Source organism: Miniopterus schreibersii, assembly GCF_964146895.1.
Source record: "Miniopterus schreibersii genome assembly, chromosome: 9".
Classification (NCBI taxonomy): Eukaryota; Metazoa; Chordata; class Mammalia; order Chiroptera; family Miniopteridae; genus Miniopterus; species Miniopterus schreibersii.
In genome coordinates, this window is record NC_138118.1 from 9,356,396 (window position 1) to 9,373,976 (window position 17,581).

The 17,581-nt window shown below is 44.5% G+C and overlaps 1 protein-coding gene across 5 annotated transcripts in view; it reads left to right on the forward strand.

The window, feature by feature from the left end:
• Positions 1–17,581, forward strand: part of ATP6V0A4 (ATPase H+ transporting V0 subunit a4) — a 64,070-nt gene that overhangs the window by 2,619 nt on the left and 43,870 nt on the right. For 3 of the 5 annotated variants that reach the window (XM_081147352.1, XM_081147349.1, XM_081147353.1), the window contains exons 2-3: positions 14,295–14,388; positions 14,482–14,545. The gene's annotated coding sequence lies outside the window, so the exon portion shown is untranslated. Of the gene's footprint in view, positions 1–14,294; positions 14,389–14,481; positions 14,546–16,963; positions 17,110–17,581 lie in introns of all 5 variants that reach the window. The other 2 variants (XM_081147350.1, XM_081147351.1) reach the window with 2 other exon arrangements.

Consider the following 17,581-nt stretch of genomic DNA (forward strand, 5'->3'; position numbering starts at 1 on the left):
AAAGATTTCACAAAACGAATCCAGGTGACTATGAGTATGTTTTCTAAAGCTGGGGGCAGTGAAACAAGGAAGGGCCTGGGATAGGAGAAGCAACAGGGGAGATCTTAGGTGGGCCTATTTTAGCTACAAACGTTACGGGAATATGCTATGGGAAAGAAGTGAGCCAAGGCGGGGCTGCTGTCAGCTTACTGGAGTCAGAGAAAAGGGGCCTTGGGGACAGGTTAGGGGGTTAGCCTGGGATGAGCTGCAGCTGCTCATTGTTCCCCTGGTTGCAAGTCTCGTGGGCTCCCTTAGAGTTTAGGAGATGCACACCAGTAGAGGATTCTAGAAGACAGAGAAGGGAAAGGCGTGGGCATGCTCCTGGGAGGGAGAGAGCACTGGGACCTTCAGTTGTAGGGTTTTTAAAGGCTGGGTGTTTAGGGGAGGTCTTAAGGGAGGGTCAATAGAATATTCATCAGCTTTTCCAGGTGTGTCCTTTCAGGATTGTGGTCTCCACTGATTGGTCAATGACAGGGCAGGGGCTCATTAGTCAGTGTAGCTGGTCCTGGTGTCACCCTTGTGGCTTTGTTGCTTTTCTGGGCCTGGCGTTGAAATACAACTGAGGCCTAGATGTTATCCCTAGGGAGGAGAGGTCAGGGGTCTAAACCACATAACCAGTGATATGAAAGATCAGTGGATCTAAAATGCACCACCAGTGATATGCTGGGGGAGGAAAGGCCGTGCTAGGGGGTAGGTCCAGCATTGTTTTGCCTGTTGCTAGGGACTTTCACCCCTGGTGACCTTCTGTACCTACCTGTAGATTGCTCAGCCAGTTTTTCAGCACTCTGTCTCAGTTTCCCCATTCCACTTGTCAAGGAATTTTCCTAGCTTCTTACTGTCCTGCCTCAATAGGACAGAAGTACCCGTCTCAGGAGGTGTTATCCATGGCAAGTGCTTCACGTAGTGCCAGCTGATGGTAAGCGCTCAGTGAATGTTAACTCCCACTTTAAAGAAGGGCCATCACAAGTAGAAAATATGCGAGAAAGGCACTTCAGGGGAAAATAATGCTATTTATGTATTGATTTATTTATATCCTGTCTTGGTCGAAAAAGCATTTAAGGAAGCATACATATCATTAATGAAGCTAGGTCAAATAAATTGAAAATAAATGAGAAGACATGAGGCAAAGAGAAAGTTAGGGTAGGAACTATGAGGAGGAGCCGTGAGCGAGTTTAAGTTACCAAATGGCACGCTTGTTTTCTGAGCTTTCTGGTAGCCAGTGGGAAGAGAGTCACACTGTCACGTCTGTGATTCACAGCCTCACAAGACAAAACAACAGGAGAAGCACACTGCTCTTGATACCAAAATCCCCATGGAGATGACATTACTTAATAGGATGAACATGGTTCTTGACAGTTTCCTCCCTGTAGCCCCCGGAAGCTTCATAGATTGGGGCTGATCTATCCAATGGGCTCTGGAGATACCAGCAGTGCATGGGGTCACTGAGAGTCTTTAAAAATTGTTTGAGACATGAAAAAATGTTCTCAGATCCAAAATATGAACAACAGCAAAACTGTGCAATCAAGAGGAGTAGTTATTTCAAAAGCAAAGGTATACAAGTCATTTAAACAGAAACCATTTCATGTAGGCTGTTAGGCGCATTTGAATATGTTTGATGTAAGCAGAGTGTCCTTCTGAAGTGATAAGAGCCTGGGACACAGAAAGATTTAAAACAGTCCTGCCCAGGGTTGTTGTGATGGTGGGTTGAATAGTGTCCACCTGTCTAAGCTGACAGCATCATGTCAGATCATACCATTGAAAAAAACTTCTGGACACTGTGCATGTAGAGGGCAAAGATAATAGCCTGTCCTCTCTCTCCTTCTGTTTTTAAAGAATACTTTTAAAAAATTGATTTTAGAGAGAGAGGAACATCGATTGCCTCTTGCACACTCCCTGACTGGGGGTTGAACCCAAAACCTGGCCATGTGCCCTGACCGGGAATTGAACTCACCACCTTGTGGTGCACAGGACAATGCTCCGGCCAACTGAGCCACCCAGCCAGCGCTCTCCTTTTGAATACATTGTTATTTGATTTGGGACTGTTTTAGGTAGTGTTTGCAAGTCAATCAAAAGATAAGCATTCTTGCCCTGCCCTGGGTTCGATTCCCAGTCAGGGCCCACAACTAGGTTGCAGGTTTGATCCCCGGGTGGGGCGTGTACAGGAGGCAGCAAATCAGTGTTTCTCTCTCACGTTGATGCTTCTCTCTCTCCCTTCCTCTCTCTCAAATCAATAAAAACATATTCTCAGTGAGTATGAAAAAAAAAAAAATGAGCATTCTCTTTACAGATCAAAGGATTTTATTATCGTAAGACAGGATGGACTGGACTGGTCTCTGGTAACTCTTGAATTCCCAAAGGAAGGGCTGCGTGGTAACTATTTCACAAGCTTTGCCATTTTCCTCTGTTTTTACAAAGCAGATCTGTAGTTAATTGCCCCGTGTAGCTGGTTAACTCACCCAGGAGCTCTTGCTATGTTTTCTACCAGGTTTGCTTTGGAAGGTGTACCAGGAAGTTGCCTTGCTCTACCTGAGACAGTCTGCGGGAACTTTCTCAAGACTTTTTTTTAATGGTCCAGATAGGTATTTGGTTACACATACTTTTAAGAAGTCCAGGCTAACATACTTGCGGCCAGTCTCCACGGTGGTGGTTGGGGTTGGCCAAGAGCGTGGGGTTCCAGGGCCCTCACTGCCTCCAGTTTTATCTGTTTGGCCTGCTGTGATTTCATTTGAAAAAGAAGAGTGTGTCCAGGGCTAAAAGATTGGAAACCAGCCCTCGTGGCCTGGAATGGCCTCTGCCTGTGGGGAGGGTATTTTATGTTGAGGAAACCTCCCTTGTGAGTCTGATAGGCCCTTCTGCTGTCTCTCCATCTCTGGGAAGAGACCACTGGCCTTGAGCTTGGGGCTTGCATTCCAGTTAAGCCACTCTGAGGAGAGCCATGGCCCTAATCACCTTGTGCCTGCTGTTCCCTAACTTTGAAGCAGAGACGGGGTCCATGGTTCTCCCTGTAGGCAGCTTTTATTTCAGAAAATAATGCCAGTCTCTAGTTACTCGTGGGACCGAAACATCTAGACCTTCACCTGAGCAGCAGTTAGTTGGTACAGGAGGTTAACCTCCCTCACTACCACTCGGTTATGGGTCTATAGTTTGGAGATGGTGAGAGGCACCCTTGTAAGAAAGATGGAGAGCCACACAGAGTCCAACTTTGAGATCATGCCGTGGAGTTAATGAAGGCAACAAAGTGAACGAAGCTTGGAGCCCACCATTTGGAGCCCACCATTTGGAGCCGTTTCTGAACAGTTCCCAGGGTGATTCATTCAGCTTGCGTTTAATCCACAATTGCATTAGGGGGTACCGTGACCCCTGCCTGGATTGAAGTGTGGTCAAGAAGATTGGGACTTCCTCATGGCCAAAGCCATCTTCTACCTGGGCCCTGGATCTCATTATCCTCCACCTTCTCAGAGGTATATTTCTTCATTTCCAAACGTATGGAGGTTTTCTAGTTATCTTTTTGTTACTGATTTCTAGCTTAATTATATTGCAGTCTGCAAACACATTTTGGTGATTTCTATTTTTTGATATTCATTAAGAACTCACATGTGGCCATACCACATGTCTTTTACTTAGTTTTGCATGCTATATCTTGTTCCATCATTTCTTTCAACTTTTCTAAACCCTTATTAAGTTTTAGATATGCATCTTATAAAAAATAGTGTAGGATATTTTTTAAAAACCCAGCCTGACTATCTTTGTCTTTAATTTGGCCACTGAATCGATTTATGTGGAATATATTTACTGATAGATTTAGTTTTGCATGTCCACCTAACCAAGTGCTCTCTGGTTTTCTCGTCTCTCTATTGTTGTTTTTTTTCTTCTCATTGATTCTCTTACTGTCTTCACAGGTAATATGAAGGGTTTGGAACTTTAACTTTACTTATCCACTCTTGATTTTTATACTATTATAGTCATATATTTTAACTATATACATTTTAACTCAATAAGTCATCATTATTTTATACAGTGAATGTTTAAATTTATCCACATAGGTACCAATTTATTGTTCTTGATTTTTTTCTTCATGTATGTTTTTCCACCTGCAATCATTTCTTTCTCCTTTTTAGTATTTCCTCAGTAAGTGATGAATGATCTCACGTTTTGTCTAGATATGTTTTCATTCTTCATTCTTGAAAGACATTTTCACTAGGTATAGAATTCTAGGTTTACAGTTTTTTTCAGTGCTAAAGATATCATTCTATTTCTTTTTTAAAAAAATTTATCTTTATTGTTGAGAGTATTACAGGTGTCCCATTTTTCTCCCCAATTGACCCCCTCCACTTCGCTCCCACCCCCTCCCCAGGCCTTCACTCCGTTATTGACTGTGTCCATGGGCTATGCATATATGCATATAACTTCTTTGGTTAATCTCTTCCCACCCTCCACCCCCCTTCCCTCTTTCCTCTGAAATATGATCATCTGTTGCCTGCTCAATGTCTCTGGATCTATTTAGTTTGTCAGATTCTTTTGTTCATTAGCTTCTTAAAGAAGACCCTTCAGCTTTTCCTGTAGTGCTGGTCTGGTGGTGATGAACTCCTTTAGCTTTTCCTTGTCTGGGAAGCTCTTTATCTGACCTTCAATTCTAAATTATAGCTTTGCTGGGTAGAGCAATCTTGGTTGTAGTTCTTGTTTTTCATCACTTTGAATATTTCTTGCCACTCCCTTCTGGCCTGCAAGGTTTCTGTTGAGAAATCAGCTGACAGTACTATGGGGGCTCCCTTGTAGGTAACTAATTGCTTTTCTCTTGCTGCTTTTAAGATTCTCTCTTTGTCTTTAACCTTAGGCATTTTAATTATGATGTGTCTTGCTGTGGGCCTCTTTGGGTTCCTCTTATTTGGGACCCTCTGTGCTTCCTGACTTGTAAGTCTATTTCTTTCTCCAGGTAGGGGAAGTTTTCTGTCATTATTTTTTCAAATAGGTTTTCAATTTCTTGCTCTCTTTCTTCCCCTTCTGGTACCCAAATAATACAAATGTTGGGCCTCTTGAAGTTGTCTCAGAGGCTCCTTATACTATCTTCATATTTCTGGATTCTTTTTTCTTTTTGCTCTTCTGGTTGGGTGTTTTTTGTTTCCTCATATTACAAATTGCTGATTTGATTCTCAGTGTCCTCTTCTTTACTGTTGATTCCTTGTAAATTATTCTTCGTTTCAGTTTGTGTAGCCTTCATTTCAAATTGGTACTTTGTTATCGATTTTCTCAGTTATTTCCCTAATAGTCTGCTTAAACATCCTTATAAACAAAATTCTGAACTCTGTATCTGTTAGCTTGCTTGGATCTATTTCATTTAGTTCCTCTTCTAGAGATTTCTTCTGTTCTTTCCTTTGTGACATGTTTCTTTGCCTCCACATTTTGGCTGCTTCCAGGTGTTTGTTTCTATGTATTAGGTAGAGCTGCTCTGTCTCTTGGAATTTGTAGAGTGGCTTTGTGTAGTAGGTGTCCTGTAGGGTCCAGTGGCTTAGCCTCCCCAGTCACCTGAGCTGGGCCTTCTAGGTGCTCCCCTGTGTGGGCTGTGTGCACTGTCCTGTTGTAGTTGAGCTTTGGTTGCTGTTGGCGTCACTGGGAGGAATTGACCCCCCAGGCCAATTGGCTGTGAGGACCAGCTGCAGCTACAGCCAAAGAGCTGCTGTGCTGGAGACACCCCTATGGAGCAGAATTTACTTCAGTGGGGCTTTGGTGTTCACCAAGTGTGCCTCATTCTATTTCTTTTGACTTCCATTGTTTCTGTCCATCTAATTGGTGCTTCCTTATAGGTAATTTGCCTCTTTTTTCCTTTGGTTGTTTCTAAGAGTTTTGTGTTGTCTTTAGTTTTCAGCACTTTTATTCTGGTGTGCTCAGATATGAATTTCATTTTATTTGTCTTGCTTGGGGTTTGTAGGCAATTGAATATGGAGTTTGATGTCTTTCATCAATTTTGAAAAGTTCTCAGCCATCAAATACTACTTCTGTCTTGTTCTTTTCTCTGCTTCTGGGATTCCAATTACACATTGGTTAGACTTTCCCACTGTGTCCTGTGGTTCTCTGCCACCTTCTTTATTATCCATTCTTTTGTTTTTTATATGCTTTATTCTGGATATTTTCTTCTGCCCTATCTTTTATTAAATCTTGACATCTCTGCCCTAATTTTAAAAAATGATCAAAGAAGACAATTTAGGTAATGTTAACAAACTTTAACACTTCATGAAGTGGACAGCCTCCTTTTGGAGAACTGCAAAAAATAACGGAAAGAAATTTTATAGGATAAAGAACAAAGAAGAGACAAAAATAAAATATCTGATTGGCTGGGGTGACAGAGTCAACCTTGTTCGGGGTGAAAAGGCCCAGAGTCAGCTTGGTATTTGGCTGACTGAATACACTGCATTTCTGGTCAAGTGGAGCATTTACAGGGACATGAAAGTTAACTAAATTACGGTTTGCACTCTGGGCAGCAGTAGCTCCATCTTGGACCTGAAATTTATTTCAATAATAACTACCCATTGGGTTCTTAATTTCAATTGTATAATTTTAGTTCCAGAATTTCTATTTTGTCTTTTGATAGCTTTTGGTTATTAAGTCTTGTTTTTCAACTTCATGAACAGAGGGAACATAAAATACACATTTAATTATTTAGAAGAACATTTGCCATGCAATACAAAGAGAAAAAGCAGGATATAAAACTATATATTCAGTATGATTTCAGTTTTGTAATACACATATACAAAGAAAAAGGTTTGAAAAACCTGCTATCCAACGTTAGTGGGCATATCGAAAATATACAATCTGGGATGGTTTTCATTTTCTCCTTTACATTTTTTTATGCCTTTCAAATTCTCTGCAGTGAATCTGTATTACTTTTAAAATCAGTAAATAAAATGAAGTTAATACATTTTTTAAAAGAGTATTTCATAGGAAAGCAATACAGTCACAGTGGAGCAGGTAGATGATATTTTATAGTACCTGTTTGATTGCCTGGAGAAAAGTTTCAGTGTCAGGGAATCTTCTCCATTTAAAAAAATCTGAAGCGTAAGTTGTATGTAGTGCAGAGAACTGCATATTGACAACCTGTGCTTTTGGGGTGCTCAAGGTGTGCAACAATGTACAGACACACCCAAGAATGTTCAAGACACAGAGACGACTAGAAGACAGACAGAAAAAAACCATAGAATCTCAGTGTTGGAATGTCACCTGGAGGCCATCGCGCCCAACCCTTAACCTAGTAAGAATACTCTCCTGCACAGAAAGGAATATATTAAAGAGTTTGGTGTGGCTGCATTTGACCTTGCCTGCTTCTCAAGGCTGTTGCTTGGACTTCTGCTACCTCAAGTGACAATTTTCTTACTAATTTAAGGCAGCCAGTTCCACTGTGGGATAGCTCTCACTGTTAGAGAAGTTAGTGAGTTACTACATCAAACAGGTAAGGGCATTTTAAGGTGAAGCTAATAAACAATGGGAGGGGAGGATCTGTTCAGTTCCACGACTCTGTGATTGGCAATTTCTGGCTCCCTTCAATGTCCAGTCTTACCATTTGTGCAAAATATTTCTGTTGGCACAACAGGGCTTGTGGTCAGATTTACTTTTTGTTTGATAAACAGAGATGTGTATTCTCAAAAGAGTAATTTTAAGCTAAGGTTTTTGGAAAATGAGCTGCATGGTTGTGGTCAACACTCAGCCAATATTTTTTACCAGTTTTGTCCACATGAAACTAAAAAGGACCAGATAGCCGAGTCAGAGATTGTTGGCCCTCTCTTCCCAACATCCAACTTCTCTCCCACTGGGCTTTTCTGGCTTCTTCTAGAACTTTCCTTTGCCCTCTGTCTCTCTTTCTCTCTTCTCTCTTGTCCACACTGCCCAGAGCCCCTTGGGGGTCAACACAACCACCCTGACTCAGGAGTTCTGGATTCCAGTTTTCATGTTGTCACTTCCTGTGTGACCTTGGGGAAAGTCACATAACCTTGGTGATGATACTACCTGAGAGATATGGCAGGGGCTCTCTGGGAAGGGAACACAAGGGGAAAAATCCAGGGAGATGCTGCCTTCAGTTCTTTGGGGAAGACCTCTGTCTGGGGTCCTCAGGACTCCCACAGAAAGCGGTATTACGTCCTGTGAGAAACCGTGAAAAGACCCTGAGAGCCAGGAGCCCTGGGTTCTGTTTCCAGATCTGCACTAATTGGCAGGAGGTAAATCTCTTTACCTCCCCAGGGTTGTTTCCACACCTCTAAAGTAAAGGGATTGGGCCCTTGCTGGGTCGCTCAGTTGGTTAGAGTGCCGATACACCAAGGTTGTGGGTTTGATCCATGGTCAGGGCACATATAAGAAGCAACCAATGAATAAGTGGAACAACAAATCAATGTTTTTCTCTCTCTCAAATCAATCAAAAAATTTTTTTAAAAATAAATAAAGGAATTGGATTAGGTGATCTTGAAGTTTTCTTCTAGTGGTAGAAGTCTATGGCTCTGTGCTCAATACATTATATTAAATGGAGAAAGGAGAGAAACAAACTAATAAAGTCTTTATATATAGAAAGCAGAGGCAGAAATCATGCTATAAAGAAATTCTTTAATAGAGTTTAGAGTGAATATTATTATAGAAAAGGCAACAAACTGGGAGCTGCTCCCAGCTGAAAGAGCTTGAGAAACTCGGAGGCATTCTGTTCTCTTCAGGGTGAAATCTGACTTGGCCAGTGACTGCAGGGATGAAAGGGTCTCCGGAGAAAAGGGGAGCAGAGAGACAAGACCAAGATTTGTGGAGGTGGAGAAGAGGGAAGCTGCAGGGCTCTGTTGGTGCGTCTTCTCGGAGGGAACGAGGTAGCCATGTGCTGAGTGGGAGCCGGTGGGACGGGATGGAGATGGGAGGAGAAGGCAGGTGCCTGAGAGCCTCGGGAAAGCTTTCAGCGCACGGCCTAGAGGACTGGCAGCTGCAGAGCCACAGTGAGGGCCAGGCTGGTGGCCGATGGTGCCATTGGGCACTGGGAGTCATCACCGGAGAAGGTCCGTGGCCGGGAGGGAGCGGGGGTGGGTGCGGCAGGGAGGATGCTGGGCCCAGCTGATCACACTGACCTCAGCGTGCTGATAACGAGAACTCTTAGACGTTACTGCTCACGAGTTGCATCTAATTGTGCGTGCGTGTGAAGTTGAATATACGATTCCCTCTCTTAGCAACCTCAAACCGTTTTCTTTCTGTCCCTAGCACTTTCTCTATTAGCGCACGTCGGGAAGGATTGTGGGTGGTGGGCTCAGTGCCTGCCAGTGGGGGAGAGGTGCTAGGTAAGTGGATAGTAAAATCAGTTATTTGAATGAAGGTGATCTGGCCAGAATTCAGCTCGGAAAAGTTAGCCTCTCTTTTGAGAATATCTGGTTGTTACTTCTGCGGTTAGGTTATTATTTTTGGATCACATCTCTCGCAGGCATTTGGGCTTGCTCTCCACTTACCCCTCTCATTTGTTAAGTTATGCTGATCTCCTGTAAGTTGATCCTGTACAGCTGGACATGTTATGCACAGTGTTGTCCTAATCCTGGGCACAGGGATGTGAGGACAAAGGAGGCCCTTTGTTAAAAGGAATGCCCAGTTTGAAGGGGTGTAGGCGGAGTGGCTCCCTCTTTAGTCCACAGGAGCCATAGTCCTTGGGGCACAAAAGTGCCTCCCGGAGACAGGCGTGGACCTGGATGGTGGCTGCAGCAGGCACTGTGGCCCAGTCTCATCTAAACATTTAGTGACATTAAACACTAAAATGTCAAAAGCAGCGTCCTCTTGGATAATCAGGGGCTGACTGTGCCCTAAGCAGGAAGTTTCTCTCAAGACCTAATGCCAAATTTGTGTCATTTCCTACAAAGTATTGAGTTGTGGATTTTGAGAGTATATAAAATACATATATTTAATGATCAGTAGGAGACTTACTTGCTTTAAAAAAAAGTCAGTGACACAGTAATTAAAGAAATGGGAGTGTACTGTCTGGCTTTGGGTAAGTCAATGCTATAAAATGTTGCATACAAAATTCTCAGGAGACTTGCAGAAGAATGGAAGATGTCTTCGTATGGTACAAAGTGATTGTCTCAAAAGTACACATCATTTTCCAGATGCTCTCTGCACCTGTCTCTTCCTTTGAAAAAAGAAATAAAACCCTCCGGTGGTGCTTCGTTTTCCCATCAGCTGCTGCCCTGCTCCCTCCTTCCCTGTCTCCTTTTCACCAGCCACTGACTTCCCAGCTCGGGTCTTGGCTTTGAATTCAGCCCCTTTCATTCCTCTGAAGCAGATCTTTCAATCACCGGTAACCTCCAGTTGCTCCTGGGTCCTCGTCTTGCACGACCGCGCCACGATTCTTGAGACAATTGAGACACGTTCTCTCCCTTCGTTTTTCGCTCAGCTCTTCAGCCCTGCCCTGAAACCTTTGAGTCCTGCACGCTCAGACCTGTCTTTATTGCTTCCCGTTGTTAGGCACCGAACTGTGTCTCTCCCCCTCCCCCGAAACCCCAGGACCTCAGGTAATGCGACCTTATTTGGAAGTAAGGTTTTTGCAGAGGTCATTAGTTAAGATGAAGTCACACTCATACTGGAATAGGCTGGATTCCTAACCCATTATGAGTGGTGTCCTTATGGGGGAGATTTGGACACAGACACACAAGCGAACATGAAGGCAGAGATTGGGTGATGCTTCTCCAAGCCAAGGAGCCCCAGAGCTGGCCAGCAAACCAGCAGCAGCTCAGGGAGAGGCCTGGACCAGATCCCCCCTCACAGCCCTCAGAAGGCACGAGCCCTGAAGACACCTTGATCTCAGACTTCCAGCCTCCAGAATTGTTAGATGATAAATTCTGTTGTTTTAGCCGCCCGGGGTGTGGCACCTTGTTGAGGCAGCCCTAGCAAGCTAGTACACCCCTCTGTTCTCTCCCAGGCCAGTGTTGCACCAATGTTTTGGTATAGGGGCCCCTTTATACTTTTAAAAATTATCGAGAACCCCAAGGAGCTGTGGTTTAGGTAGAGTCTATCTACCAATATTTACCACACTAGATATTAAAACTCAGAAAATTTAAAAATACTTTATATTAGCTCATTTAAAATAATACTGTAATAAGCCTGTTATATATTGATATGAATACATATTTTATGAAAATAAGTTTACTTTCTAAACCAATAATTTTAGAAAGAAGAGTGGCATTGTTTTATTTTGCAAGGCTCTCTGTCTAACAGAATTCCTGCTGATTGTCTTTTGCATGCCTATTTTCGCATTCCATCGGCTACTATATGTTATTTTTTTTTGAAGTATAAGAAAATCTGGCCTCACAAAGATGTGTAGTTTTAAAAAGGGAAACATGTTTTACTAGCCCTTTCAGATGGTTGTGTATTTTTCTTTGATACTACACCAGAACTTAACAAGTAGTAATTAAAAAAAAAAAAGTCTTTATTGATTTCAGAGAGAAGAATAGAGAGGGAGAGAGAGAGAGAAACATCAATGATGAGAGTCACTGATCGGCTGCCTCCTGCCCGCCTCCGACTGGGGGTTGAGCCCGCAACCAGGGCATGTGCCCTGACCGGGGATTGAACCTCAACCTCCTGGATCAAAGGTTGACACTCACGCCGGCCTGGTAACAAGTAGTTGTTTTTAAAAGCATAGTTGCAGTGTGGAATCTGAAACCAGATCAGTGACCTTTTCATTGAAATCCTTTGATTAATCATGCAGTCTTGCTGAATCACTTCCCCATACATGGTTTTGTAACCTGCATTGGTCATTTGGAAAATACTGGCTCACTGAGTTATGCAGACCTTCCCAATGTTGTCACATTTCCTTATATAACACATTAAAAAAAAATCCCATTGAGAAATATGCCCCCAGAAATATCCTCATCAGAAAAGTTTTTGGTGTGAACTTCATGGTGGCAGAGATAAGTTTTTCAAATTTTTAACTGTTGCTTGAAAGCTAGAATTTTATCATTGGCAACAAACCCCATCAGTTGTTTTCCTTTGAAGTGACAGAATCATTTGGGTCATTTTTGAGAAAACATCAGCCGAGTAAGTGCTGAAGTCTGAGTGACCACAGTCGGTCGGCTGTTCTAAGTGAAAGTGGTGTCCATGAAAATAGCAGCTGATCTGTGTGCAGTTCAAACAGTCCCTTTCCTTACTTTTTTATGCTACAGAGGTGCTCTATGTGTAGTTTCCATTCCGTCACACAGTATATTAAAAATAAACATTTCACCTTTTGCCTGGACCACTGCCCTAGTCTCATTGCTGGTCTGCCCGCTGCTGCTTTGAGCCTCCCCCCCATCCATTCTCGAAGGTTCTGATTCTGTCCCTTTTGACACCAGCCCAACACAGGTTAATGAAGGGTGCCTGGTTACCACAGGGTGGGGCTGGGAGATCAGGGTCCCCACTGGCCGCCTCTGACCCCCCCTGGGGGTGTTGCTTTGGTCCAGCTAGGCGAGGGTGGAAGTCGAGGCTTTCCACTTGGGCTTTGCTGGTGTTGGGACCACAGGTTTTTCCTCGATGTTTGGCTGTGTTAGCGTGATCATTGCCCGAAAGTCGTCTTTTCTCCTGGGCTGCCCTTTCCTCTTCCTTTGTCTAGAGCTCGCTTTCTTTGGAGCATTTCTTTGTCTGCGTAGCTTGCTGGCTTCTGTAGCGTCAAGATGAGAATATATGAGGCAGCAACAATAAAAAACAGAATGAAACAGACCCAGAGACCTCAATCTATAAGGTCCTTCTCTCCACCTTTTAGACTCTTAATAATTGAGACTATTATTAATAATAATAATTTTAATAATAATAATATAGACTCTTAAGGGCTTTTAGTGTTGTTGTTTTTTTTAAATGTTTTTATTAATTTTAGAGGAAGGGAGAGGGAGAGAGAGAAACATCAACCAGCTGCCTGCCCCCTGCACACCTGCTGGGAACGAGCCCACACCCCCGGCATGTGCCCTGACTGGGAACCGAACCAGCGACCTCTGGGTCCATGGGACAGTGCTCAACCAACTGAGCCACACTGGCCAGGCCAGGGTTTTTAGTGTTTCTTATTGAGAAGAAAATGTATTTGTACTCCATCTTTCCAGAAGCGAAAAGTCAAAGTAATTAAAAAAAAAAAAAAAGTGAATCAAGCAGTGTCACTCCCCGGCCTCAGATTTAACAAGGGCTTCCCAGTTTCCTGAGCAGGTTGGCTTTTAATACTAGGAGACAATATCCTGCAGTCATTATAAACAAGGACTCTGGTGTCAGATGGACTCTTGTGGGTGACCCTGTGACCTTGGGCAAATCGCTTAGCTTCTTGGTGCCTCCGTTTCCTCGTGTAACATGAGAGTGAGAACACCACCCACCTCATAGGGCTGTTGAGAAGATTAAGTGGGTTAATGCGTGTCAGGCCCTTAAGTGTATTCTGAAGTTGTGAGGACAGTGCCCAGCTCACAGAGACGCTCCATAGATGCATGAGCTCAAGTGCGGACGTCACTCCTTTGCTTTTGCTTTGCTGTTCCTGCTGCCTGGAATACCTTTCCCGCAGCTTCCTTTTTGCAGGACTGGCTTGTTTCAATCCTCTGGGCCTCAGTTCAAATGCTGCCTCTGAGAGAGGCCTTTCCTGGCCACGTATCTAAAGCAGCTTCCATGTCTCTGAAGCCTATCTTTCCAGGACCCATCACACTTTCCATAACCTGCAGAATCTGGCTGATTCCTTGTTTCCTGCTGTCTCCTTCCACGTGGAACTAAGCGTCACGAGGGGCCGCCTTGTTTCCATGTACTGCCCTGTCCTCAGAGCCCAGACACAGTGACCCGCAGACTCTCAGGACGTACTGAATGGACGAAAGACCTCGGGTTGCTGACAGCTACACACTTATTACAAACAGTGCTACCGGAGACATTATTGGAGTTAAATTTTGGTTCACATTCTTAACATTTTGTTTTCGGATGAACTTCCTCAAGTGGGGCTACCAGGTCAAAGGACATGCCAGTTGCCTCTCCGAGAGATTCTGCTCATTTATAGTCCTGCCGGGGGGCCTGGAGTATGCTGGCCTTTTGCACCTTTGACTTGGGGCTTTAGGAGGAAAAAAGCAAACTTTAAAATGACCTGTCTCCTATGCTTCCACCTTCTAAACAAATGTCTAAGATCTCACAGATAAGGACACTGAGGCCCTGCAGTTAAGTAGCTTCCCCAGGGTCACGTGTGGTGAACAGCAGCCCGGGATCCTGACTCAGGCGGTTCTGCTCTGGACTCCGCCCTTGACCGCCAAGATGCACTTTTTTCTCTGTATGTTCCTCAGTGATTCCTGGGCACCGGGACATTTGAGAACGACTACTGCTCCCCAGCTGAGGGAAGACAGCAAAGCCCGGCTTGGGTGAAGAGCTGCAAGAGAGGTGGGCAGGGGGAGGGGAAGGGAGGGTGGCACTAACTGGCCAGGGGCGCCTCCTGTCACCAGAGCTCATCTGACATTGTGTTTCCTTCTGCAGTTTCCAGTGCTAATCAGCTTCTTGCTCTGCGAATCCTGAGTTCAGTCTTTGGAGCTTTGCCCAGGTGAGTCTGAACTTTTGAATGGATCTGCCCTGCAGCGATGGGTGGGTGCCAACAAGTTCTTCTTTTTTGTCTTTTTTAATCGATTTTTTTCTTTGGGGGGAGGTGAGAGAGAGAGAGGGAGGGAGGGAGAAACATTGATTTGTTGTTCCACTTGTTTTTTATGCATTTATTGGTTGATTCTTGTATGTGCTCTGACCGGAGATTGAACCCGAAACCTTGGTGAATGGGGCCGACACTCTAACCAATTGAGCTACCCGGCCAGGACAAGCTCAGCTTCTTAAGAAACCCAAGCAGTGCTTTTCCTGCAGGGCCTCCTTACAGGCCCCCTGCCCCCTCAGAAGCCTGGCTTTCACTGCCCCAGTTCCAAAATCCTGCATCTGAGCTGATGGTTCCCCAAAATGCCTGCACCCTGCTCTTCTCTGCTGCCTCCAGTCTCAAGTTCGATTCTTCACCCTGTGTTCTCAGAGCAATGGTTCTCATTTGATCACACGTAAGGATCATCTCAGGGCCTTATTGAAAAGGCAGATCTTGCCCTTCCGGCGTGGCCCAATGGTTGAGCATCGACCTAGGATCCAGGAGATCACAGTTCGATTCCCAGTCAGGGCACATGCCCGGGTTGCGGGCTCGATCCCCAGTCGGGGGCGTGCAGGAAGCAGCCGATCAATGACTCTCTCATCATTGATGTTTCTATGTCTCTCACTCTCCCTTCCTCTCTCTGAAATCAATAAAGACATATTTTTTTAAAAAGAAAAAGCAGATCTCAGACAAGCTGGGAAATTTGAACACTGACAGGATATTTGATATTAAGGACTTATTGCGGAATTTTAGGCGTGACCATGGTACTATATATATAGTTGACCCTTGAACAACGTGGGTTTGAACTGCGTGGGTCCATTTATATGCAGACCTTTTTCAGTAAATACATACAGTACTGTAAATGTACAGGGTGTCCCCCCAAATGTATACACTTCAGCTGTTAAAGTGTGTATACATTTTGGGGGGGACACCCTGGATTTCCTCTTCCTTACGATTTTCTTTAAAAAGAAAAATTTATTGATTGATTTTAGAGAAATAGAGGAAATAACGTTTTCTTTTTTTCATATAATCAAAAGTACTTTAAATTCTGTATTGTATTAGTTTCAGGTGTACAGCACTGTGGTTAGACAAAACGCTTTCTTTTCTCTAGCTTATTTTTATTGTAGGATTATAGCATATGATACATATTGCCTGTAATATGTTAATTGACTGTTTAAGTTATGGTAAGGCTTCAGGTCAATAGTAGGCTATTAGTAGTCAAGTTCTGGGGGAGTCTATAGCTATATGCAGAGTAGCAGTGGCAGGGTGAGAGTAGGGGAGGGGTCGGCACCCCAACCCTGAGTTATTCAAGAGTCTACTGTGTGTGTGTGCGCAAGCATGTGTGTACACATATATAAGTGAAATACTTCTTTTCTTTTCGAGAAACATACTAAAATATTTTGAAAGAAATAATATGATGTATGGGGTTTACTTCAGAATAATCTGGGGCAGGTAGAAGCATATAGATGATATAAAATTGAACAATTATTGATGCTAAGTGGTCTGTGCATGGGCGTTCCTTATTCTGTTCCCTGTACTTTTGCAGATGCTTAAATTTTTCTATAATAAAAAGTGGATAAAACAAAACAGAAAGCACCCCTTGGTCGGGGGTACGTTTTACAGGCACCCCAGGTGGATGCATGCGGGGGATCCGCCCACCCCACTTGGAGAAACTGCTCTGCAAAGCTGGTTAATGGGAACTCAGGCGGCCCCAGCGGAGTAATCCCTGGGCCACGAGAAATGCATGGAATTGGCTCACTCAGTCCCTTTACCCCTCCACCAAACAAATGGGGAGACAGTAATCTCCAGGAAGATCAGGGTCAGCCTCACGTGTGGCCCTGTCTCTTCTTACCTGGGTCACATGGAGGTGGAATTTTAGCCGTTGGGTGTTTGTAAAGATTTGTCTGTCCTTTCAAAGTAAAGTGGTTTTGGAAATTAATTGATGATAGGAGGATGAGTGTGATATATTTTTGTTTTCCAAAACTAGTTTGTATGTTATTTCATTGTTACCATGAAAGGAGTGCTCCGGTGTGCTTGGCCCATGCATTGGAGGGCTGTCTCAGGGCCCCGCTGAGGCCTCAAGAACTCTCCTCCCAGACCCTGCGCTCACAGTGGGGGTGGGGGTGGGGGTGGGGGTGGGGGGGAAAGGGAGGCTGTTACTTTCCCTCGACAAGACTGTCACTGCTTCCTGGTCATCAGAGGCACAGGTATGGGACAGGGAAGTCGGGAGGGGGTTGGAACCAGCTCACCTAGGCTGATGTTGCTACAACAAGAGCTGCCTCCCTGCACCGCGGCCCCTGGGGAGGAGAAGAACCGGGTCACTCCCGGCGTCACTCACTGCAGGGAGGCCACCTGTGGAATCCCCAGCCAGACTGGTCCCACCCGGCCGGCTGCTGCAGCCAGAGGCTCCCTGCTCGGGTCGGTGGAAGGGAGTCACCGGAGAGCCGCAGCTCCAGCCCTCACCCAGGACCTGCTCGGAAGAAGCTGGGGTAGGAGGCTGTGCCTTTGGGGCTGCATGAAGCAAATGTCTTCTCTTTCTAGGAAAACGTTGCCTTGTTTATCAGAAAGGGCAGTATAAAAAGTTGATACGTTTTGGTGTCAAAAGGCAGAAATTGGGGACCAGGCTATGCATTCTGGAGGGAGGGGAGATACTTAGTGTCTAGTCGATAAATCTGGAAACATGTGGTTGAGCTAGACTGGTGATAAAGTGAAAAACGTACAGATTTCTAACCTCATGGATTTTTCTGGCTAGTGGGCAATACAGACAGTACAAATAACTGCAGATGATTGATATCCTGGGGACATGTAGGAGGGGGCTTAGTTTCAGGGGGTGTTGGTGGTGGTCTGGAAAGGCTTATGGGAGAAGAGGTTCCTTACACTGAGTCGAGAGGAATGACAGATATAGGGCAGGGAGGAAAGGGTTGAGGTTCTAAATCTAGGGGAAAGCATGGACAAAGGTCC